Source organism: Chiloscyllium plagiosum, unplaced genomic scaffold, assembly GCF_037043375.1.
Source record: "Chiloscyllium plagiosum isolate Xiang-an unplaced genomic scaffold, Cpla_swu_hap1 HiC_scaffold_5, whole genome shotgun sequence".
NCBI classification, from domain to species: Eukaryota; Metazoa; Chordata; class Chondrichthyes; order Orectolobiformes; family Hemiscylliidae; genus Chiloscyllium; species Chiloscyllium plagiosum.
This window is the reverse complement of record NW_028270143.1, coordinates 126,563,851-126,590,544: the sequence shown is the minus strand read 5'-3', so window position 1 is coordinate 126,590,544 and position 26,694 is coordinate 126,563,851. Positions and strand designations below refer to the sequence as shown.

Sequence of the window (26,694 nt, the reverse complement as noted above, 5' to 3'; positions counted from 1 at the left end):
AGGAGAATGCTGATCGCTTGGAAAGTGGACTCTGGTAGAATTTTGCCATGGAGAATGCAGCAGTTAATGATTGACAGTTAAGTGCCAGGCTTTTGTTTAGATTTTAAACTAAGCAGGTTAGCACTGTTGCCTGACAGTGCCTCACGACACCAGGGACCACTGGGTACTCTGGATTCCTCCCAAAATCCAAAGATGTGCAGGTTAGGTAGATTGGCCATGCTAAATTGTTCTATTGTCTCTAGGGATGTGCAGGCTAAGTGGATTAACCAGGGTGAATGTGGTATTATGAGGAAGGGGTGGGTATGGATGGGATGCTGGTCGGAGCGTTGGTGCGGACTTGTTGGGCCGAACAGCCTCTATCTGAACTAGTGATTCTATGATATGAGGTTTCCTCTGCTTGGTCAGGACATTGATCAGGAAATGTCTGTCACCTGTTTTGTTTTGAGTTGAGGGAGGCTCAGTGTCCTTTCTGTGTTCTTTCTGTCTGCAAAGTACTTTTCTCTAAGTATCAAAGTCCACTTGCAAGCCAGTTAGCACTTTCTCTCATACAGTGTAATGTTAGTTTACCTTTTCATTGATACTCTTGTGAACTGTCCTGAGGAGTGCACAATGAAAACCCTGAACAAAATGTGTCTTTTTCACACCAATACTCAAGTTCTGTAGCACAAAACTAATGTGTATAGATAGATATTGTATATGGATATATATTTAAAATAAGACTTTCTTCTCACATTTCAATTCAGCAGTGGAGAAGGCTCCAAAAAGTGGATTGGAGTATTTTCTTGAGATTTTCATTATTGTTAAAGATTAAGTAAGTTTAAAATTTATGTTGAATTTTTCATTCTGTCTTATGTTCTTTCTCTCAATTCCATGTTCTTTCCAACTATCACATTTTCTACAGATAATTTTAATTAAATATTCTAAATATTACACCTTAGTTTAGACTCTGTGTGCCTCCGTAATCTTGTTGATTGAGCAACCACACTGCTTATATGTATACCAGAACCTGTCAAATGCACAGTGCAGTTTTGGGTATATAATAACCACAAATCATAGTACAAAAGCCTGTTGTAGGTCTGTGGGTAAGGAGACCATTCATTCACACTGACTATAAACTATAGCATTTCAGGCTCTTTACCAGAACTCTAATACTGATACACGAGTCTTGTTTGCATGCTTCAATCTGTATGGTATTTGACTATGCCAAGTAAACTTTTAAAATAGCCATAGGAACAGGAATAGGCCATTCAGCCCCTCAACCCTATTCCACAGTGAGATCATGGCTGATCTGTGACCGAATTTCATTTATCTGCCTGTGACCCATATCCCTTAATACATTTGCTTCACATTGCCTCAAATTTAAAATGAACAACTGATCTAGCATCAGCTACCATTTGTGGAAGAGAGTTCCAAACCTTTGCTACCCTTCATATGGAGAAGTGCTTCCTAGCTTCTCTCCTGAATGAAGTGGCCTTAATTTTTAGGTTATGCCCCATAGTTCTGGAATCCCCAGCCAGTGGAAATAGTTTATCTTCATGTATTGTATCTTTTCCCCTTACTGTCCTGAAGACTTTGATCAGATCACCACTTAACCTTCTAAATTATAGAGAAAACAGGCCCAATTGTATAATCTCTCATCAAAGCTTAACCCCTGAAGTCCAGATATCATTCTTATAAACCTATATTGTAAACACTGCAAGGCCAATATATCCTCCTTTAAGGTGCTCTCAGTACTCCCAAATGGGATCTAACCAGGTTATTGTACCGCTGAGGCATACCTTTTATATACACACGCGCGCACACACGTTTTCCTCCCCCACTTCATATGGTCTCTGCCTCAGCCGTTTCAGGAACTAATTTAGTTATAGGCCAAACCAGTTAAAAACAGCAGATTAGGACATTAGTGAACCTAATTATTAATGGATAATTTTAAAATACATTCCCCTAATTCTGGACTGACCCACATGAGTAAATGTCTTCCACATCTACCTTGTCAAGATCATTCAAGATCTTCTAACTTCAATCAAATCACTTCTTGCTCTTCTAAACTCTAATGAAAACAAGCCCAGTCTGTCCATCCTTTCCTCATAAGACATCCTGCATATTTCAGATATCACTAGCATCATCACTGAGCAATGATTGATAACAAGTGTTCTCTGTTATACCAGAGTGCCATTTTTTCCTTTCTCACATTCCAGTGGCTTTTCAGAATGACATTGCCCATTTAATTCTGGATTGTGGGACCGTTTTTATTCCCACATCTAAAATTAATTTTATTTAGGATCTTTATAAGCGGCAGAGAAAGAATATTATCTCTTCGAGGGAATTGAATTAGACCGAGGTCCCTGAGGGTGAATTCCTTTTTAATGCTATTGAATTTAAAAGAGCCTGTGATGAAACTTAAAAACTTTGATATATTCCCAGTAGTTTAGTTGGAATTTCTTTTACTGCAGTATCTTGACATGTCTGTCCAGTACAGAAATCCTGTAACCTTCCCCCAGAGAAATTTGAACATCCTCATTCATGAATCACACACAAACTTACATCCACGTTCAGTGGGTAATAGGCAAGGCAATGAAATGGCTTTTATTTCAAAGGGAATGGAGCATAAATGCAGGGAGGTTTTGCTGAAACTAAACAAACTTGTCAGACCTCAGAAAACTGTGAAGAGTTACTTTCCCCTTACTTAAAGCAAGTAGTACTGAAATGAGAGGCAGTCCAGCGTCTGCAGTCCTTATTGACCTTAGCAGTCCAGAGAAGGTAAAAACAATGACTGCAGATGCTGGACACCAGATTCTGGATTAGAGTGGTGCTGGAAAAGCACTGCAGTTCAGGCAGCATCCGAGGAGCAGGAAAATCCATGTTTCAGGCAAAAGCCCTTCATCAGGAATAGAGGCAGAGTACCTGCAGGGTGGAGAGATAGACGAGAGGAGGGTGGGGGTGTGGAGAAAGTAGCAAAGAGTACAAAAAGTGAATGGGGATGGGGATGGAGGTGATCGGTCAGAGAGGAGGATTGGGGAGGGTAGCAAAGAGTACAATGGGTGAATGGGGTGAGGATGACCGGTGATAGGTCAGAGAGGAGAGTGGAGTGGATAGGTGAAAAAGAAGATAGGCAGGTAGGACAAGTCATGGGGACAGTGCTGAGCTGGAAGTTTGGAACTGGGGTGAGCTGGGGGAAGGGGAAGTGAGGAAATTGGTGAAGTCCACATTGATGCCCTTGGTTGAAGTGTTCCGAGGCAGATGATGAGGCGTTCTTCCTTCAGGTGTCGGGTGGTGAGGGAGCGGCGGTGAAGGAGGCCCAGGACCTCCATGTCCTCGGCAGAGTGGGAGGGGGAGTTGAAATGTTGGGCCACGGGGCGGTGTGGTTGATTGGTGCGGGTGTCTCGGAGATGTTCCCTAAAGCGCTCTGCTAGGAGGCGTCCAGTCTCCCCAATGTAGAGGAGACCGCATCGGGAGCAACGGATACAATAAATGATATTGGTGGATGTGCATGTGAAACTCTGATGGATGTGGAAGGCTCATTTGCGGACTTGGATGGAGGTGAGGGAGGAGGTGTGGGCGCAGGTTTTGCAATTCCTGTGGTGGCAGGGGAAGGTGCCAGGATGGGAGGGTGGGTTGTTGGGGCACGTGGACTTGACCAGGTAGTCACGGAGGAAACGGTCTTTGCAGAAGGTGGAAAGGGGTGGGGAGGGAAATATACTCCTGGTGGTGGGGTCTGTTTGGAGGTGGCGGAAATGTCGGTGGATGATTTGGTTTAAGCGAAGGTTGGTATGGTGGAAGGTGAGCACCAGGAGGGTTCTGTCCTTGTTACGGTTGGAGGTGTGGAGTCTGAGGCTGGAGGTGTGGGATGTGGATGAGATGCATTGGAGGGCATCTTTAACCACGTGGGAAGGGAAATTGCGGTCTCTAAAGAAGGAGGCCATCTGGTGTATTCTGTGGCGGAACTGGTCCTCCTGGGAGCAGACAGTCCAGAGAAGTCCACTCGGCCGATACCAGGTGTGGAGAGACTTAGGAGAGGTTGACTGAGCCCATACTCACTGAAATATAAAAGAACGAGAGCTGACGTTATGGAAATCTACAAGGTTCTTAGAGGACTTGGGAGATGTGGAAAGATTGTTTCGCCTTGTGAGAGAGTCTAGACCCATTTAAGCCAGATGAGCAGGAATTCTTCTCAGAGGCTGGTGAATTTGTGGAATTATTTACCATAGAGGTCATTAAGTACGCTCAAGGCTGAAATAGACAGAATAATGTGTTATGGGGAAAAGGGCAGGAAAGTGAAGTTGAGGATTATCAGAGCAGCCTTGGTTTTGTTGAATGGCCAAGCAGACTTGAAAGGCTTGTGCATCTCATGGTGTTATGACAGAATCATTTTCATAGGTGGGATGTTTCTGTAATATAAACTGATCTTTCTGTGCTACTCCTTCTACCTTAGACTGAGAGATGAATTTAGCATTTTTTACTGAATATGGATCTCTGCAGGTACTTGAAGCTGCCAAGTAACTTTTCAGTAGCTGTAGACATATGTGGTTAATGCCAAGTTGTTTGCCACTTTTGGCTGAGACCATGTCAATATTGGAAAGGTCTCTAATTGATGACCAATGCTGGCCTAAATTCAAGCCCAAAATGACTAACTAGGTCACTTTTCTGATTTCTACGTTTTCCACTGCCAGTACAGATCAGCTGACGCCCTTTCTTGAAAAGCCCAGGGTGCATTAGACTTATGTTCATTTTACAGGGTTGTCCAGTGTGGCACTTTTACAATCTTGTAAAATTAAAGCTGTGATAAGAGTTGGAGTAAAAGCAACTGCTTTTGTATTGAACTATAATAGCTATCATATATAATATGATTCATTTTCTCTCCCTCGTCTGTCCTTTTTTTCCTCTCTAATACACACAAAAAAATAAGAGCTGATGGTGGTGTAGTGGTAATGTCATTCAGTGACTAATCTAAAACCCCAGACTAGGGATTAGATTAGATTAGATTAGATTAGATTAGATTACAGTGTGGAAACAGGCCCTTCGGCCCAACAAGTCCACACCGACCCGCCGAAGCGAAATCCACCCATACCCCTACATTTACCCCTTACCTAACACTACGGACAATTTAGCATGGCCAATTCACCTGACCCTGCACATCTTTGGACTGTGGGAGGAAACCGGAGCACCCGGAGGAAACCCACGCAGACACGGGGAGAATGTGCAAACTCCACACAGTCAGTCGCCTGAGGCGGGAATTGAACCCGGGTCTCTGGCACTGTGAGGCAGCAGTGCTAACCAATGTGAATTCAAATCTTACCATGACCAAAACTGAAATTTTAATTCGGTAACAAAACAAAATCTGTAATTAAACAAAAAAGATAGTTTAATGGTGACCGTGTAACCAGCTTCAATTGTCGTAAAAACCCATCTGGGAAGGAAACCTGCTGTTCTCACTTGGTCTGACTTACATGTGACTCCAAACCCAAAGCAATGTAATTGACTCTTAACTGCCCTCTGGGCAATTAAAGATGGGTAATAAATACTGGCCTAGCCAGCGATGGAAAAAAAACACGAGAAAACATTAACAGCTAACACAAATGTGAACATTAAAAGTATTTAATCAGCATTTAAAAACTGAAGCAAAACTGGAGTCAACAGGAATCAGGAGAAAACTCTCTGCTGCTTAGAATTGTACCTAGCCCATAGGAAGATGGTTGTGTTGTGTCAGCTCCTGGATATCTCTGCAAGAGTTTCTCAGGGCAATGGGTTTGGGTGGGATGCTGTTCGCAGGATCGATGGGCTGAATAGCCTTTTTCCACACTGTAGGATTCTTTGATTATAGAATCATAGAGTTATACAGTAGGGAAACAGACTGTTCAGTTCAATCTGCCCCTGATGACTGGACATCCCAATTTGATCTCGTCCCATTTGCCAGCATTTGGCCCATATCCCTCCAAATCCTTCCAATTCATATTCCCATCCAGATGCTTTTTTAAATGTTGTAATTGTACCCACCTCCACCACTTCCTTTGGGAGCTCACTCCATATGTGCACCACCCTCTGTGTGAAAACGTTGCACATCAGGTCCCTTTTAAATATTTCTGCTTTCACCTTAAACTTACGCTGTCTAGGTTTGCACTCCTCTACCCTAGGGAAGAGACCTTATCTATTCACCCTATCCATGTTCCTCATGACCTTATAAACCTCTATAAGGTAACCCCTCAACCTCCCATGCTCCAGCAAAAAAAAGCCCCAGTCTATTCAGCCTCTTCCTATAGCTCAAACCCTCCAATTCTGGCAACGTTCTTGTAAATCTTTTCTGCATTCTCTCAAGTTTAAAAATAAACTTTATTTAAAGAGTGATCAGAATTGTACACAGTATTCTAAAAGTGGTCTCACCAGTGATCTGTACAGCTGCAACATGACATCCCAACTCATATACTCAAATGTTCTGACCAATGAAGGCAAGTCTGCCAAATGCTGCCTTCACCCTGTCTACCCAGAACTCCACTTTCAAGGAACTATACAGCCTAGGTCTCTTTGTTCAGCAACACTTCCCAGGGCCCTGCCATTAACTGTATAAGTCCTGTCCTGGTTTGCCTTACCAAAATCCATCTTTAAGGCCAGAAGTTGGGATATTCACCATTGGTTGTATAATGTTCAGCATCATTTAGAAATCCTCAGATATTGAAGCAGTCCATATCCAAATGCAGCAAGACCCAGATAATATCCAGGTTTGAGCTAAAAAGTGGCAAATATCATTGTGGCATGCAAATGCCAAACATTAACTATTTCCAGTACCTGACAATCTAACCACCACCCCATGATATTCAATGATGTTACCAATACTGAATCTCCCACTATGAACATACTGGGGATTACCGTTGATCAGAAACTTAATTGGCTACAGTGGCTCCAAGATCAGGTCAGAGACTTGAAGTTCTTTGGTGAGTAACTCACCTCCTGACTCCCAAATCCTGTTCTCCATCTACAAAGCACAAGTCAACAGTGTGGTGAAATGTTCCCCATTTGTCTGGATGAGTGCGGCTTCATCAACTCTCAAGAAGCTCGACACCTCAACAAGGCAGCCAGCTTTCTTGGCACTATGTCCACTCCCTCTTTTGCTGAAGCTCACTTGGACCTGCTTGTACCATTTACAAGATGCAGTGCAGAAATTCACTAAGGCTCTGAGACAGGACCTTCTAAACCCACAATCATTTCCATCTAGAAAGAAGAGCAGCCAATATATGGGAAGCACACCACCTCTAAGTTTCTCTCCAAACCACTCACCAGCCTGATTTGGAAATATATTGCCATTTCTTCATTGTTGCGATGTCAAACCATGAATTCCCTCTCTAGAAGCATTGTGGTTTAGAATTACAATATCCTTTGTCACAATATCCTTTGTCCAGTACAGAGTACAGGAGTGCAGTGAGAAGTTTAGTGTCGCCCCATATAGTACCATCTTAGGTACAAAGTATCTAAATACAGATTTAGCTAGAAAATACAGAAAGAAAGGGGAAAAAGAAAGAATAACTTGTATTGTTACTTGTAATATGAACAACCAAGTTAGAAAATGAGAATAAAGATAAAAAAAAGCATTACATTTTTCATTAGATCAGAGCACATATGGTCTGCCTGGGCTCATACTGGTCCCCAGACCAACAACTGAACTGCCCTGCCTGGGCCTCCAGCCCGCTGAGCATCCCCACTCCACTCGGGCCTCCAGCCCACTGACCATCCACGCCCCGCTCGAGTCTCCAGCTCACTGACCATCCCCTCCCTGCTCAAGTCTCCAGCTCACTGCATCTAAGGAGCAGGAGAATCGACGTTTCGGGCGTAAGCCCTTCTTCAGGAATGAGGCTGGTGTGCCAAGCGGGCTGAGAGAAAAGGTGGGGGGGAGGGAATTTGGGGGAGGGGCGCTGGGAACACCTGGGGGGTGCAATGAGAGAGGGACTCACTGAGATCCTTGTAGAGGGAGGAGGAGAGCTTCTTCAAGGTAGGCATCCTTGCAAGAAGATTCGCAGTAGGTTAAGATCAACTAGGAGAAAGTGAGGACTGCAGATGCTGGAGTCCAGAGTTGAAAAATGTGGTGCTGGAAAAACACAGCAGGTCAGGCAGCATCCGAGGAGCAGGAGAATCGACGTTTCGGGCATAAACCCTTCAACTCTGGTCTCTAGCATCTGCAGTCCTCACTTTCTCCTAGTTGATCTTAACCTACTGCGAATCATCTTGTAAGGATGCCTACCTTGAAGAAGCTCTCTTCATCCCTCTGCAAGGATCTCAGTGAGTCCCTCTCTCACTGCACCCGCCCAGGTACTCCCAGCCCCCCTTCCCCCAAATTCCCTCCCCCCTACCTTTTTTCTCTCAGCCCGCTTGGCACACCAGCCTCACTCCTGAAGAAGGGCTTATGTCCGAAACGTCGATTCTCCTGCTCCTCGGATGCTGCCTGACCTGCTGTGTTTTTCCAGCACCACATTTTTCAACACTGGTCTCCAGCATCTGCAATCCTCACTTTCTCCAGTTCACTGACCATCCCCGCCCCGCTCGGGCCTCCAGCCCACTGACCATCCCCGCCCCGCTCCGGCCTACAGCCCACTGACCATCCCCGCCCTGCTCGGGCCTACAGCTCACTGACCATCTCCGCCCTGCTCGAGTCTCCAGCCCACTGACCATCCCCGCCCCGCTCAGGCCTACCGCCCACTGACCATCCCCGCTCTACTCGGGCCTACAGCTCACTGACCATCCCCGCCCTGCTCGGGTATCCAGCTCACTTAGCATCCCCGCCCTGCTCAGGCCTACAGCCCACTGACCATCCCCGCCTCGCTTGGGCCTCCAACTCAATGACCATCCCCAATCCACTCGGGCCTCCAGCCCACTGACCATCCCCACCCTGCTCAGGCCTACAGCCCACTGACCATCCCCGCTCCACTCGGGCCTCCAGCCCACTGACCATCCACGCCCGCTCGGGCCTCCAGCCCACTGACCATCCCTGCCCCCCTCGGGCCTACAGCCCACTGACCATCCCCGCCCCACTCGGGACTCCAGCCCACTGACCATCCCTGTCCCGCTAGGGCCTACAGCTGACTGACCATCCCCGCCCCGCTTGGGCCTACAGCCCACTGACCATCCCCGCTCCACTTGGGCCTACAGCCCACCGACCATCCACGCCCCGCTCGGGATTCCAGCCTACTGACCATCCATGCCCTGCTTAGGCCTACAGCCCACTGACTATCCCCGCCCCGCTCCATATTCTGCTGGATATGGATGAGTGAAAAAGCAGAAGTATGGACCCATTGAACTGAAAGGCTTGTTTCTATTGGGTGAATTCTATGAAATGCACTACGTATGTAATAAATTAGCTAAATTTGTCAGATGAGAAATGTTACATATTAATGTAAAGGTAGCTCATTATTGGTCAGTGTCAAACCCTACAATTAACCAACACGTGATTATCTCTGTTATTGGGGAGAGGGAGATCAATATCCAAAAATCTGTTTGAAGTTCAATAGTTTAGTTATACAATGAGGGCTGCAGGATTACTTCTGTCTGTTGACAATCCCACAGTTAAGTAACCTGCTGACATTGGTGTGTAGAATTACCTGTGAAGCATGATCATTGAGGGCTGAAGTGAGGAGTGAACCATTACCAGCAGGATTGTACCTCAGCAAAGTGTCCAAATCTATAAAGGTGGAAGGTGGAAGGAAAGATAAAGATCAGATGGAAAAAGGAGGGTAAAGAAAACAAATGTATTAAATCTAAGATTTTCAAAGTTTGTTGTAACTGTAATAGTATATGCATTGTGCAAATGAGCAATAAGATTCCAGATCTACTTTCAACTGAGTTAGAGACAAAAAAACTGCAGATGCTGGAATCCAAAGTACACAGGCAGGTTGCTGGAAGAACACAGCAAGCCAGGCAGCATCACGAGGTGGAGAAGTTGACGTTTCGAGTGTAACCCTTCTCCAGGACTGGCAGAAGGGTTACACCCAAAACGTTGACTTCTCCGCCTCCTCATGCTACCTGGCTTGCTGTGTACTTTCAACTGAAAGCTGGTGGAAGTGCATATGTTGCTTTGAAGGTAAGAAGGGATTTTAAGGCTTTAGGATTAAGATTAGATTCCCTACAGTGTGGAAACAGGCCATTTGGCCCAACAAGTGCACACTGTTCCTCCGAAGAGTAACCCACTGAGACCCATTTCCCTCTGACTAATGCACCTAACACTACTGGCAATTTTAGCATGGCCAATCCACCCTAACTTGCACATCTTTGGATTTTGAGAGGAAACTGGAGCACCCAGAGGAAACCCACATAGATACGGGGTGAATGTGCAAACTCCATACAGACAGTTGCCCAAGGCAGGAATTGAACTTGGGTCCCTGGTGCTGTGAGGCTGCAGTGTTAGCCACTGAGCCACTGTGCTGCCCTAAAATGTGGTCCTTTTTTGTGTTAGTGTGAAGATTAAATTATATTCTGTTGTTATCCAAATATGATCATAGATGATATTTCTCTTTCCACTTTGAATTTGAACTGCTCAAATGAGTGTAGTGTGAAAAGTTTAGCATCTGTCTTGTACAGTAAGGTGCATTTTAATTTAACTGATATTTGCAGATCTGTCTGTCACTGCAGGTTTTTGTGAAAATAAATTATAAGACCATAAGACATAGGAGCGGAAGTAAGGCCATTCGGCCCATCGAGTCCACTCCGCCATTCAATCATGGCTGATGGGCATTTCAACTCCACTTACCCGCATTCTCCCCGTAGCCCTTAATTCCTTGTGATATCAAGAATTTATCAATTTCTGCCTTGAAGACATTTAGCGTCCCAGCCTCCACTGCACTCTGCGGCAATGAATTCCACAGGCCCACCACTCTCTGGCTGAAGAAATGTCTCTGCATTTCTGTTCTGAATTTACCCCCTCTAATTCTAAGGCTGTGTCCATGGGTCCTAGTCTCCTCGCCTATCAGAAACAATTTCCTAGCGTCCACCCTCTCCAAACCATGTATCATTATATCATTATCATTATATCTTAGTCATCAGATTCAAATCGAAATCGAGGGCATTCGATCTTTGGCTTTCTGCTTTTGCTTCGTAGACAATTGTGTGTGTCCTGGATTCATTTCTGTCTGAATACATCTTATTGGCTCATTTCTGAAAGTGCAGTTTTCTCCTAAGCTTGGGTTGCTATTGTGGAGTATTTATCTTTCTGGAGTTAACAGTTGGAGTTTACTGTAACATCCACAAGAAGCTGTATTAGAGTAAGGTAACTCCCTAGTGCAGTTCATGAGGAACATGGGTAGTGGGAAGCAACCCTTCAGTGATTTGCTTGCATTCTTACTGTAGAAAGAAAGAACTGATGTGACTTTCTATAGCACTTCTCACAACCTTAGGACATCCCCATGGCTCAAGGAATCTGTTTAAAGTATACTCACTGATGTGATCTTGGAGATGGGGCAGCCAATTTGCACATCCCATCCCATGATCAGTAAGGTGATAATGTCCATTTCACCTGTTTTAGTGATGATTAAGGATATCTATTTTTACCAGATATTTTGGAGAATTAATGCTCTTTTACAGCTACCCAAAAAAAAGCAGACAGTGCTTCAATTTTTAACATCTTATCTGAAGGATTTTAAGTCATCTGTCTGAAGTCAGAGGCATGAGCAATTGGGATTGATACTTCTCACCAGGATTCCACATTCTCTCCATGCATGCCTGTTTCTGTGTGGATATATTAGTGCTACCATCCTCAGGCATTGATCTGAGCACAGAGGGTAGTTATATGACCCATATTCGGGGCTCTGTCCAAGTTAATGCATCACCCCTGAAATCTTTTTTTAAAATAACACAGTAATTAACCATGCCAGACATCTGTAATATGTCTGGGAAGATTCAAAGTTGATCTCATTGAGAGGGTTAAAGGGTGTCAATGGAAAAATTAAAACCATTGACTCTCAAAGCAATGATAGACCACCAGTATTCAGTTACAGTATATAATATCCCATGTCCCATATGAGGAGCTGAACTTCAATCAACCTCATAATTCAGAGAATGTGTGTACACCAGCAGGAGTATTTCTCTTATTATGACACTGCTCTTCTTCCTGAAAATGTAGCAGTGATGAATATGTGATGAAATTTGGGTGGAGGCTGATGAAAATTTTCACCTTTTCTGTTTATACATTCTTAAACTTGATTTAAAAATCTAAAGGAAATTATAAGAATCAAAGGAACTAATGAAGGGAAAGGAGAGGGATGAGGAAAGTTGGAATGCGTGCTCATCTGAGACAAACTGTTAACGGTGTGTAATTGTGTCCGTGTCTTCTTGTTAAGAAGTAGTAAATCCACAAGTGTTTCCATTCCAGATTGTTACCCTGTCACCATCTGCTGGAATATATGCAGCATATCTGATGAATGTGAGGTTGGGTTGATGCATTCCCTGGTGGGGAAGACTGGTGAAATTGGGGGCTAGAACTGATGAAGAGGTGTATGGGGTGGGGGGTGGAGCTGTTGGTACTATAGTCACGGAGTGGGGTGGTATGTGACAAATCTAGTCATCAGTGCTGAGGCACATAAATCTTGCCAACATTTGGTGGGGGGTCGGGGTAGAAATTCTGCCAAAACTGGAATGGAGCCTGAGTAGATCAGCCACTGTCAGGGGCAAATCCTCTCTACAAGTGAGGGAGCATCCTGCTGACTGTGACAGGATGTGAGGGGCAACTCCTGGCGACATTGTTTTGGGGGGAGGTGCATATCCTGCCAACACTGGAAGTGTGGGAGAAAGCTTGTCGACACTATTCAGATCAGGTTCTGTTGGCAGTGTTGGAGCAAATCCTGTCAACTCTGTGTCAACACAAGGAAGTTACCACTCGATTCAGCAGAACAAGAGACTTGGTAAACCCAGTAAAAAGCAGCTGAAGAAATGGTCAAACTCCTTTCAATGTGTCATGAATCTTTATTTCAATGTTTCTAGAAGTTCTGATATTCATCTATGGGGTGCAAAGGTCACTGCCAAGATCAGTATTCGCTATTGATTCCTCATCTTAGCTGACTGATTTGCTCAACCACTTCAGTGGATGGAGAAGAGTCAGCTGAGAGTGTGTGGAATTTGAATCCCATATAAACATCAAAAGTTGTTTTTAAAAAGTGAAGTTGTCATGGTCCTACCAAACTATTGGGCTGCTCTGGCATTAGAGAAAGGTTGATTGGTGGTTTAACCTGAAGGTCACTTTGCCTCATGAGAGGGGAGAGGTTGAGAAGGAGGATCCTTCATTGTAACCTCAACCAGTGTAGGAATTGAACCCGTGCTATTGGTGTCATTCTGCATTGTAAACCAGCTGACTGAACTAACCAACATCCAAAATATTGTATTTAAATAACGCAGTAAAACATTGCAAGGTGCTTCACAGGAGCACTTCTCGCAAAATTTTACACCAACCTATATAAGGAAATATTAAGACATGTCAAGGAGTCTGGTGAAAGATAGGTCAAAATAGATTAGATTGACAGATTTCCTTACAGAAAGGATTTTAATTTAGCATTTTTAGCACAGCTATCTTACTTCACAGTCAATTTATGAAATTCTAATTTCACTTCTTAAAAAGTGAATTCAGATTCTCAAATTGCCAATGGTTTTCTCCCCTTCTCTGGGAACTTATTCAGTGACATAATCACAATACTACCATATCCACTATGGAGCAAAGATGGCTTTGGATGGATGTTTTGAACTAAACCTTTCACAACAATGATCTGAATGTTATAAATGAAATATCACGCCATCCCAACCTGTAATGCAATTCATAAATTGACAGAGAAGTCAACCCGAGGTACCTTACACCTTTCTCTGTATTGTGACAGTCTGTGGAAGACAGTAATGAGGAGGGCACTAGGTTCCATTGTTTTTATGTCCAAATACTCAAGCATCATGAGACATGCCATTAATCCAAGCTTTTTGGGGTCCTCCATTGTAGCCTTTACAATGAAAATATAATGGCAGGTAGAAATTTTATATTTATATGGCCAGATATTGCTTTATGCCAACAGTGAATATGGTGCATTAGCCTTCGCATTCCTTGGTTGAGCAGGAGAAATGTTGACCATGATGCTTGCAATCTGAGGCCCCCAATACTCATCTGCCCCAGCTTAAAGGTGTCCCTTTAGATGCAGTGCAGTGGCAGATTTGAGTTCGAATGTGATTAGTCGAATAGTTTGCTAGTTCATGTTGAACAATACTAGGGTTATTTACAGAGTTTTTGTATTGCTGTTTCTCAATTTGGCATTCAACTGTAAATGTTTAGTATTATTTTCCTTTTGTAAGGCAATGTTCTGAATCTGTAGAGTTGCTTATCTTGTGTTCTTAAATACACCTGTGATTAGATCAAATAGTATTGGAGCGTTTCCTGAGAGTAGATTATCTATCTGATAGCCAGTGTGAAGAAAGGATGTTGAAAGTAAGGAAGGATCAGTAAATAAGAAATACATTCTGGCCAACTCTTCACCGGAATTCTGTTACTGTCACAAAGAACAGAAAGTAAACTGTGTCAAATTTTAATGTGTTTGTTTCAAAAAGAACAGTACAATTGGTTCCTCTTTGTGAATAGATCATGCTTTCTCAATAGAAGCCTACAAAATCCTTGGCTAGAATTAGATAAATTAAACTCAGGACATGTGCTCTCGACGACTGGGAGTCCAGAACCAGAGGTCACAGTCTAAAGATACGGGATAGTCCATTTAGAACTGAGATGATGAGACATTTCTTCACCGAGAGAGTGGTGACCCTGTGGAATTCTCTACCATCGAGAGCAGTTGAGGCCAAAGCTGAAAGTTTTCAAGGATGAGTTGGATGTACTTCTTAGGACTAAAGGTCTCAAAGGGAATGGGGAGAAAGTGGGAACGGTACTGAGTAAAGTGATTGGTCATTACATTGAATGGGCTGACTCTTGCTCCCTTTATGTTTCTATATTTCTTTAATTAAAGTTTCTGGCTCTTATGGCGATTCCACACCTATACTGGGTCAGTAGGTCTGTGTACAGTCTTGTTCTGTTATGTAAGTGGTTGTGCTCATCGGTTTGTTCTATAGGGTATTGGTGAAACAACATTTTTAATATTGTTCACAGTCTGGTCTCCTCATTTAAGGAAGGATGCAGATATGTTGGAGGCAATTCATAGATTGATACCTGGAATGAACAGGTTGTCTTATGCAATGTTTGAGATGATTTGGAACTCAGGTTGTGGTTCTGGTTGTAAGAAGAAGAGAACAACAACAGACTCCCCTTCCGAGATGTCACAGTAGAACGAAAAGCCAATGGAACACTGCAGACCAGCGTCTACAGGAAAGCAGCACACACAGACCAGATACTCAATTCCAGGAGCAATCATCCCAATACCCACAAACAGACCTGCATCAAGATGTTATTTAAACAAGCCATGACATATTGCAGCACTCAAGAACTATGAAAATCGAAGAAAAACACCAATACAATGTATTTAAGAACAGCAGGTACCCGATAAGCACAGTCCGCCGATGCTTAAACAACAAACCTGAACAAGAAGACACACCACGCCCAGAGACTCTAGCCACACTACCACATATTAAGGACATCTCAGAGATGACATCCATAATACTCCGGCCCCTTGGCATTATGGTAGCCCACAAACCTACCAACACACTGAAATAGCTATTGATGAATTTAAAGGACCCTGTACCAGCAACCAGCAGAATGACTGTAATATACAGAATAACTTGCAAAAACTGCAACAAACATTGCATTGGACAGACGGGCAGGAAACTAGCCACTAGGATAAACGAACACCAACTAGCCACCAAAAGACATGATCAGCTATCACTAGTATCCTTACACACAGACGAAGAGGGACACCAGTTCGACTGGGACAACACCTCTATCCCAGGATAGGCTAAGCAAAGACTTGCAGGGGAATTCCTAGAGGCTGGGCATTCAAACTGGCATTCCCATCAACAAACCCATTGATTTGGATCCCATTTACCAAGCTCTGAGAAAAAGAACCAGAAGTGATATCACCCACTCACCCCAACAGACCAAGACACCAAAATAGAAAGCAGGACAGAACACCAGTGCTTCACCAGAGGTTCACTGATGATGTTGCCTAGCATGGTGACAAAACGTCTGAGAACAAACCTACCAGCTCAGCGAGCAAACTTACAACCAGCTTGTCTTATGAGAAAGAATTGACAGATTGGTCTTACTTTCACTGGAATATTGGAGACTGAGGTTTAAGTTTATAAGATCCTGATTGGTCTTGAAAAGGTGGATGTGAAAAGGATACTCCATCAAAAGTAAATCCCAAATTCAGGTTCACCCTTTTCGGACTGAAATGAAGAAAATTTATTTCTCAACTTTGGAGCTCTGCCATTAGGATGCAGAGTGGGTGGAATCATTGAATAGAATAGAGTAACAATTTATTAGATTAGCTTTCTTTAGATTACTTTACAGTGAGGAAACCGGCCCTTCGGCCCAACAAGTCCACATCGACCCGCCGAAGCGCAAACCACCCATACCCCTACATTTACCCCTTACCTAACACTACGGAGAATTTAGCATGGCCAATTCACCTGACCTACACATCTTTGGACTGTGGGAGGAAACCGGAGCACCTGGAGGAAACCCACGCAGACACGGGGAGAATGTGCAAACTCCACACAGTCAGTCGCCTGAGGCGGGAATTGAACCCGGGTCTCTGGCGCTGTGAGGCAGCAGTGCTAACCACTGTGTCACCATGCTGCCCTATTGTCACTTGTATTTATGAAAATACAGTGAGATGTGCATAAGTTGCCACAATTTGGCACCATTTTAATTACAGAAATTATAAAAAGAAATAATTGAGATAAAGTTAGGACAGAGTTAATCTTTTGTTCCCTCCAATGCAATTTGGGTTTATTGTGTGGCTATGGGAAGCCCCCAAAGCCAGCAAAGCAAGGGTTTCTGGACCAGACCCACCATGCTGACACTGCTGAAGCTGACGCCAAAGCAACTGCATTGTCACCATAGCTAGGAGGGACAGACTGGATCCACCAAGTCACTGACACTGAAGGCGTCACCTGTTTAGTTGCAAAGCTGCCACATTGCCACCATAACCATCAGGAATGAACTGGAACCATGACACCTTCACTTCAGCCACAGCTGACAGCGCCATCAGGAGGAACAGACCAGACCCACCAATGATGAAGCCTTCAACAAAGCCATGGCCCTCGAAAGGAAGAGACCTCCTGGATGCACCATGCTGCCACCATCCCTTGTAATGGCCTTCTTCCACAGCAGCCATAGGAAAAAAGAAAAAGTGAACTATGGTACGAAAGAGAAATGAAGAAACAAAACGAAAAACAGGAATGCGGCCAGCTGGGTGAGCAGGAGTGTACGGGCACTGAGCCCAAACACTTACCCAGCCCCTGCTGCCATCTTGAATATTTTTAAAGCTGAAGTAGATTGATTTTTGATAGGCAGGCGAATCAAAGATTACCTGAGTAGATGGGTATTCAGAACACAAACAAAGCAGCCATGCTCATATTGAATGGTAGAACAGGCCTGAAGGATTGAATGATCTAATTCTGCTCCTAATTCGTACGTTTGTGTTTCTGTATATGCCTGCATACCTTGCCCTTCCTTTTTCAGTTGATGCTGTTACTGTGGCACTGTACTTTAATGAAAAAGATCATGTGGATCTGATCGTACAGTGGGTATGTTACTGCACATGTAATCAAAGAGAGCGAACAAAAAATTCAATTCCTCAAATGCAGATTAGGAATCTGATTTCAGTTTAGTAATACCTGACGAGAACCAGTCGGACTGACGAAAAAACTCCAACTGGGTCACTAATGTTCTTTTAGGGAAGGATATCAGCCTTCCTTATCTTTCCACATTTGGCCAATAAGTGATTCCAGTCCCACAGCACCGTGTTGGACTCAACTCCTCTGAAGTGACCACAAATGAGTTGAAGAAGCTGGTCCACCTCCACCACTTTCCTGAGGCAGTCCTGGGTGGGCAATAGTTGCAGGTCTTGTCAACAAAGCTGGCGAAACCTGAGTGATAGTGAAACTGAGATTAAGCACATCGCAGCTGTTGATTTAACACTGTAGTGAAACTGCCTGAGCTGGTGTCTGTTTGGAACACATGCTGCATAATCCTCCCTTAATTCTTACATTTTCCCATTTTGACAGCATTGGCTGTTGTCAGAAATAGAAATTTACTAAATGTGTGAAAACACTTAACACAATGGGCAAACGAAGATCTCAAAGGAATCTCTTTAATTAGCATGCCACAAAAGCCTTAATCATTCCCAGCAAATTGCAATCTCAGTTCACTAACTGGAAACTAAATGGTTCTATTTGGAGAGAAATTAATAATCCATATTGCCTTAAACTCCACAATAGAAACAGCATTTTTTTTTCTTATAGAATTAATGAGTATATGATCCATCTCAGACTCTTTCTGAGGTCCTGAGCATCACTGATGCCAGTCTTCAAACAGTTCAATTCACATGACATCGAGAAAGAACTGAAGGCACTGGATTTTGCAAAGGCTATGGGTCCTGACACCATTCCAACAATATTACTGAAGACTTCTGCCCCAGAACTAGCTGTGCCCTTAGCCAAGTTGTTCCAGTACAGTTACAATACTGGCATCTACCGAACATTGTGAAAAATTTCCCAAGTATGTTTTATGAACAAAAAGCATAACAAATCCAGCCTGATCAATTACCATTCAGTCCATCCTTGAACAACCCAGTACATTGATGAAAGAGGTTGTCAACAGTGCTGTCAAGTGCAAAGGAATAACTTGCTCAGTGGTACTCTGTTTGGATTCCACCAGGACAACACACACCTACTGGTTACTCATTATAGGTTCGGTGCACAAAAGAGCTGGACCCCAGAGGTGAATCCAGAGTGACTGCACCCTGACACCAAGGCAGCATTTGACAGAGTTGAAAATGTGTTGCTGGAAAAGCGCAGCAGGTCAGGCAGCATCCAAGGAACAGGAGAATTGATGTTTCGGGCATAAGCCCTTCTTCAGGAAGAGCCCTAGCAAAACTAGAGTCACTGGAAATCTGAGGGAAACACTCCACAGGTTGGAGTCATACAGAACACAAAGGAATATGGATGTTGGGCATCTGTGTAGGAGTTCCTCAGAGCAGTGTCCTAGACTCAACCATATTTAGCTGTTTCATTCTTAAGGGGCTTAACAGGAGAAATACTGTGAGGATGTTTCCCCTCATGGGAGAGTGTAGGACCAGAGGACATGGTCTCAAAATTACAGGTCTCTAATTTAAGGGTGAGATGAGGACGAATTTCTTCTTTCAAAAGGTTAAGTCTTTGGAACTTATTGTGTATATTTAAGGCTGAAATAGATTCTTGATCAATAGTAGAATCAAGGATTACGGGTAAAACACAGGAAAGTGGATGTAAGGACTAGCAGCTAAGCATGATTCTATTGAATGGTGAAGCAGCCTTGAGGGGCCAACAGCCTATTCTTGTTACTATTTCTTATGATCTTATCAATAACCTTCTTGCATCATTAGGACAGAAGTGCAGATGTCTGCATAATGTTCATCACCTTTCGCAATGCCTCTACTGAAGCAGTTCATGTTCAAATTCAGCAAACCCTGGACAATATCCAGACTTATGCTGACAAGTGGCAAGCAAATGCCAAGCAATAACATCTGCACTAAGGGAGAATCTAACCATTACCCCTTGACATAAATTGGAATTCCTGATTCTGAATACTTTTCTGTCAACATCCTGGGAATCAACATTGGCTAGCAACTGAACTGTAATAGCCATTGGCTAAAGGGGTAGGTCAGAGGCTAGAGGCCCTGCAATGAGTAACTCCCCTCCTGAGCCCTCAAAGCCTTTTCACCATCAATATGGTGCATGACACAGTGTGATGGTAAAGTCCTCACATGCCTAGATGTGTGCAGCTCTGACAATGCTTAAACAATACTTAACACTATCCAGGACAAAGCAGCCTGCTTGATTTAAGTTCTGTGTAACACCTTAAAGATTAGTTCCCTTCAGTGCTGATATATGATGGTAACAGTGCTTACCAGCTACAATGAAGGATCTTCCAACAGTAAGTTCCAAACTCAATCTGTACCTCTTCGAAGAACGAGGGCTGCAGAGACATGGGAACACCACTAACTGCAAGCTTTCTTCCAATTCACAAACTATCCTAACTCAGAAATGTTCCTTCACCATCACTGGGTCAAATTCTGGGACTCGAATAGTGTTGTGGGAGTACATGCCATAAGGATAACAGTGTTTCAAGTAAATAGGTTATATTTACCTTCTCCAGAGCAATTAGGGATGGGTAGAAAATGTTGGCCTAGCCAGTGACGCCCTCATCTCATTAACAAATATAAAAATTAATTTTGTGACCAATCTTCAGATAATTAATTGAGTTCAGCTGATCAGTGCATTTCCTCAAAATCCTTATATGGTGGAGTTTTTGCAATATGAATTACTCTCCAAAACTCAAATCCTGTATTTTTTTGATTAGCATTATTGATAATCAACTGAGTTCTCCAAAACTAAAGCCTGTGTTTTTATCCTGTGTTGGATATGAACTGGTGTACCCTAATTCTAACACAATACTCCATATTAAGATTTGTCTCTAACTGGCGAATACAGTTTGTAACTCTCCTCATCATTTTTTTGGAATACAGTTGTTAGATACACTTTTTTTGTGGCATTTTGAGGCTCTAGCCCCACTCATAGATATTCAAAAAATTGGGAGAACCTTTTGAGCCGAAGGCTGCCCCTTTCTTTGATGTGAAAGCAACATCTTTAAGGAATGTTATCAATGAGCGGTTTGTAAGAAATAAAGCATCACAGTAAGCAATGAGTTAACAGTCAGAAATGGTCTCTGTTAGTGATGTTCATATCTGTAACATTCAGTGACAGTGGAAATTACATTTTGTCAAAGCTATTGCCAAGAGGAATTTACAAAGTAGCAATGTATATAGAGAATGGGTTATGTTTAGTTGGTCAGAGATTGAAACAACACTGAAATCTCATTTAGGACTTGTGACCCATTCAGTACAATGACTGTCTGATAGCATGCAGCCAATTACCTGTGTAAGTTACCTACAAAACAAAGATCTCATAACAAAAGAGTTTTCATACAGACAATCTTCAGAGTCACAGCTGGATGAGGTAATATTCACTTTGAGATTTGCTTGATCTAAATCTCACAAAGTAAACACAGCAGGCCCTGCATTCAGTGCAATTGCTTTGCAAAGCCACATGTCGGTCACATCCTTAGACATGCATCGTAATCGGACTTGTACCTTGTTCAAGCTTTCAGGTGAAGTACACCTCAAATCTGATGGGATACATTGAAGCTGTCTGTACTCTCTGTTAAATCTTAATGGCTTCAGTACAAATTCGAGCAGGAAAGCAGATATTTCATGAGAAACCAGCAGTTTGGTACGAAGCACAGAAAAATGAAATATATTTTAAATTGTAAGTGACTGGGAAATGTTAGCATTCAGGGGGACCGAGGTGACTTTGTACAGGAATTGTAGAAAGTTGACAAATTAACATAAAGTTAAGCGAGCAATTTGGTTATTGAATGATATGTTAGTCTTTAGGTATTAATTATAAATGTAAAGAGGTCTAACTGTAGTTATTAGGTAGTACCTAATGGATAGAGGACAGAAAATCGTCTCTGATCGTGTTTTCTGGGTCCTTAAGGGGGAGGGGGAGCAGCCTGAAGTCGTGGTCCACATTGGCACCAATGACATAGGTAGAAAGAGGGCTGAGGATGTTAGGCAGGCTTTCAGGGAGCTAGGTTGGAAGCTCAGACTTAAAACAAACAGAGTTGTTGTCTCTGGTTTGTTACCCGTGCCACGTGATAGAGAGTCGAGGAATAGGGAGAGAGAACAGTTAAATGTGTGGCTATAGGGATGGTGCAGGAGGGAGGGATTCCGGTATCTGGATAACTGGGGTTCTTTCTGGGGAAGGTGGGACCTCTATAAACAGGATGGTCAACGCCTGAACCTGAGGGGCACCAGTATCCTTGGGGGGGCGGGGGGGAGTTTGCTAGTGCTCTTGGGGGGGGTTTAAACTAACTCTGTAGGGGCATGGGAACCTAGACTGTAGCTTTAGGGTGCAGGACCTGGATGGTAGGGAGGTTAGGAACATGGCATCAATCTCAAAGGAGGGTATCTGTAAACAGGAAAGTGGCTTGAAGTGTGTATACTTCAATGCAAGAAGTATACGAAATAAGGTAGGTGAACTTGCAGCGTGGGTTGGTACCTGGGACTTCGATGTTGTGGCAATTATGGAGACATGGGTAGAACAGGGAGAGGATTGGCTGTTGCAGGTTCCAGGGTTTAAATGTTTTAGTAGGGTCAGAGGTGGGGGTAAAAGAGGGGGAGGTGTGGCATTGCTTGTCAAAGATAGTATTACAGCTGTGGAAAGGACGATGGATGAAGATTCGCCATCTGAGGTAGTTTGGGCTGAGGTTAGGAATAGGAAAGGTGAGGTCACCCTGTTAGGAGTTTTCTACAGGCCTCTTAATAGTCCTAGAGACGTAGAAGAAAGGATTGCGAGGATGATTCAGGAGAAGAGTAAAAGTAATAGGGTGGTTGTTATGGGGGACTTTAACTTTCCAGATATTGACTGGGAAAGCTATAGCTCGAGTTCGTTAGATGAGTCGGTGTTTGTCCAATGTGTGCAGGAGGGTTTTCTGACACAATATGTAGACAGGCCAACAAGAGGTGAGGCCATACTGGATTTGGTTCTGGGTAACGAACCAGGCCAGGTGTTAGAATTAGAGATAGGTGAGCACTTTGGGGACAGTGACCACAATTCGGTGACTTTTACTCTAGTGATGGAGAGAGATAAGTGTGCACTGCAGGGCAAGAATTATAGCTGGAGGCAGGGAAATTATGATGCGGTGAGGCACGACTTAGGATGCGTGGCTTGGAAAAGTAGGCTTCAAGGCAAGGGCGCAATTGATATGTGGAGCTTGTTCAAGGAGCAACTATTGAGTGTCCTTGATAAGTATGTACCTGTCAGGCAGGGAGGAAAGGGTCGTGTGAGGGAGCCGTGGTTTAATAAGGAATTGGAATCCCTTGTTAAAGGGAAGAGGACGGCCTATGTAAAGATGAGGCGTGAAGGTTCAATTGGGGCGATTGAGAGTTATAAGGTAGCCAGGAAGGACCTGAAGAGAGAGCTAAGAGCAGCAAGGAGGGGACATGAAAAGTCCTTAGTTGATAGGATTAGGGAAAACCTTAAGGCTTTCTATAGGTATGTCAGGAATAAAAGAATGACTAGGGTAGGAATAGGTCCAGTCAAGGATATTAGTGGGAAGTTGCATGTGGAGGCTGAAGAGATTGGGGAGACACTGAATGAATACTTTTCGTCAGTATTCATTCAGGCACAGGACATTGTTGCCGATGTGAATACTGAGTCACAATTAATTAGAATGGACGGCTTTGAGGTATGTCGGGAAGAGGTGTTGGAAATTCTGGAAAGGGTGAAAATAGATAAGTCCCCTGGGCCTGATGGCATTTATCCTAGGATTCTCTGGGAAGCAAAGGCGGAGATTGCAGAGCCATTGGCCTTGATTTTTATGTCCTCGTTGTCTACAGGAATAGTGCCAGAAGACTGGAGGATAGCAAATGTGGTTCCCTTGTTCAAGAAGGGGAGTAGGGATAACCCTAGTAACTATATGCTGGTGAGTCTCACTTCTGTTGTGGACAAAGTCTTAGAGAGAATTGTAAGGGATAGGATTTATGAACATCTGGATAGGAATAATGTGATCAAGGATAGTCAGCATGGTTTTGTGAAGGGCAGGTCGTGCCTCACAAACCGTATTGAATTCTTTGAGAAGGTGACTAAGGAGGTGGACGAGGGTAAAGCGGTAGATGTGGTGTATATGGATTTTAGTAAGGTGTTTGATAAGGTTCCCCATGGTAGGCTACTGCAAAAAATACGGACGTATGGCAATGAGGGTGAGTTGGAGGTTTGGTTTAGGAATTGGCTGGCTGGAAGAAGACAGAGGGTTGATGGTAAAGGTTCATCTTGGAGTGCAGTTACTAGTGGTGTTCCGCAAGGATCTGTTTTGGGACCATTGCTGTTGGTCATTTTTATAAATGACCTGGAGGAGGGGCTAGAAGGTTGGGTGAGCAAGTTTGTGGATGATACGAAAGTCGGTGGAGTTGTTGACTATGAGGAAGGATGTGTCAGGTTACAGAGGGATATAGATAAGCTGCACAGCTGGGCAGAAAGGTGGCAAATGGAGTTCAATGTAGCTAAGTGTGAGGTGATTCACTTTGGTAAGAGTAACAAGAAGATGGGGTACTGGGCTAATGGTCGGATACTTGGTAGTGTGGATGAGCAGAGGGATCTTGGTGTCCATGTACACAGATCTCTGAAAGTTGCCACCCCGGTAAATAGTGCGGTGAAGACGGCATATGGCGTACTGGCTTTTATTGGTAGAGGAATGGAGTTCCGGAGTCCTGAGGTCATGTTGCAGTTGTATAAGACTCTGGTGCGGCCGCATCTGGAGTATTGTGTGCAGTTTTGGTCGCCATACTATAGGAAGGATGTGGAGGCACTGGAACGGGTGCAGAGGAGGTTTACCAGGATGTTGCCTGGTATGGTAGGAAGATCATATGAGGAAAGGCTGAGGCACTTGGGGCTGTTTTCATTGGAGAAAAGAAGGATTAGGGGTGACTTGATAAAGGTGTACAAGATGATTAGGGGTTTAGATAGGGTTGACCATGAGAACCTTTTTCCACGTATGGAGTCAGCTATTACGAGGGGGCATAGCTTTAAATTAAGGGGTGGTAGGTATAGGACAGATGTTAGGGGTAGATTCTTTTCTCAGCGAGTCGTGAGTTCATGGAATGCCTTGCCAGTAGCATTGGTGGACTCTCCCTCTTTATGGGCATTTAAACGGGCATTGGATAGGCATATGGAGGATAGTGGGCAAGTGTAGGTTAGGTGGGCTTGGATCGGCGCAACATCGAGGGTCTGTACTGCGCTGTATTTTTCTATGTTCTATAAGATGTGGTGTCTTATCAGTGCTTAGAAGAGTGAGTGCATTGAAGATTCATCAGTTGATTCCTGCGATGAGATGAAAGAATTGTCATTTAAGCCTCTATTCCCTGAATCTTTTATATATTAATAAAAAAAACTGATCTCATTGAAGTATAAAGTTTTAAAGAAATGCTTGTGGGATGTTTGCAGAGTCTAAAACTTCAGGTCACAACCATAGAAGAAACAGTCAGCCATTTAGACCTGAGATGAAATATCTTCATTTAAAAAGCTTTGCGGTTATTTAGTCGAGAATATGAAGGATGCTGAAGATTGAAATTGATACATTTTTGGATATGAAGGAAGGTGAGGGATATAGGGATTGTGTCGGAAGACGATGTTGAGGTAGTGGTCAGGCTTAATCTTATTGTTTGGCAAAATTGGCTCAAAGACTCACTTTTCTTTTGTTATGTACTCAGTTTTGAGTGGAAACTGTACATCATGTGCTGTGGTTGGCGTATGTAGCCATTCCTTGGTTATTGAATTCACACACTTAAGTTGGAGCAGTGTGACTTCACTACAGGAGGGGAAGCTTAGCTTCTCACTGGTAGCAGCAAGAGTCCTTCCTTTAAAATGTTTTTTATTTGCTAATTTTCTCCCCTCAGGGCTTCATCAGAGGGCATCGATTTCTGCTGGGGTCCGATTTTACAGTTACTGGCCACCCTCTGGAACCTCACTTAAGGTATCTCAGCGTTCTGCTTGCGAACATAGTGAATGTTGGTGGGCTGTTCCACCAACAGAGCACCACGGCCAAACTTGATTTTGCCCTCACTTGGTGTCCAAGTCCTGATGGAAGGTCACAGTTTTTAACTTACTTTCTGTCTCTCCACAGATGGTGCCAGACCTGCTGAGTGTTTCCAGCATTTCATTTTTTTAGTCTAAGTGCATTTCTCACCTGGGTGGGAGTGTATCACTGAAGAGCAGTCAAGTGTGGGAGCTATGATCGGTTCTCAGCCACCTCCTCCCAGAGCTCTGAGAACATTGGCAATACTTCACCCTGGCTGAAATTAGCCAACACATCTCAGACCTGGAACCTGGAACCTTTCTCATCCATTCAGCCAGAAGCCCCTGGCTAAGACTTGCTGAGCTAACAGGAAAATAAAGTATTTGAAACAAGTGATCATTTTCCCTCCTCAGTTCAATAATGTTGTGATACATATAATACAATTTGCCACTATTTGTAGTCCAAGCAGCTGCTAACATAGAGTTCTGGTTTAAGAAATGAAAAAAGTTTGTTCAGATTTCCCAACCTACTTGTGCGATGTAACTCATTGACCTTGATTTGAAATTTATGCACTTATTCCTGATAGCTGTTCTTATTGATCTAGCCTGTCTAATGACATTTACTATCCCATTCTGAATCTTACAAAAGGTAATCAATCATTCTCATTTAACAGAATTTGATCATCTTCACCATATTACTAAGCAAAAGATTTTCAAAGGATGATTAGATTAGATTCCCTACAGTGTAGAAGATGTTGGATGACTGAAAATGTTGGGAACACACCTCTCCAGGTACCTAAAATTCTAGATGTAGACTTATAGTACTGAAGGAATCTTGAACGTCTCGAGGTCTTTTGGATTGGATCTTAAACTTAAAATTGAGTTGCTGTGTCAGGTGGATACAGATTTCAAGGT

General features: G+C 43.5%; 1 protein-coding gene across 3 annotated transcripts in view; it reads left to right on the top strand.

Moving 5' to 3' along the window:
- arhgap39 (Rho GTPase activating protein 39) overlaps window positions 1–26,694 on the top strand; it is a 608,625-nt gene that overhangs the window by 163,329 nt on the left and 418,602 nt on the right. For 2 of the 3 annotated variants that reach the window (XM_087987640.1, XM_087987641.1), the window contains exon 2: window positions 25,662–25,738. The exons of the other annotated variant lie outside the window; for it this stretch is intronic. The gene's annotated coding sequence lies outside the window, so the exon portion shown is untranslated. The remainder of the gene's footprint in view (window positions 1–25,661; window positions 25,739–26,694) is intronic. 3 annotated transcript variants of the gene reach the window in all.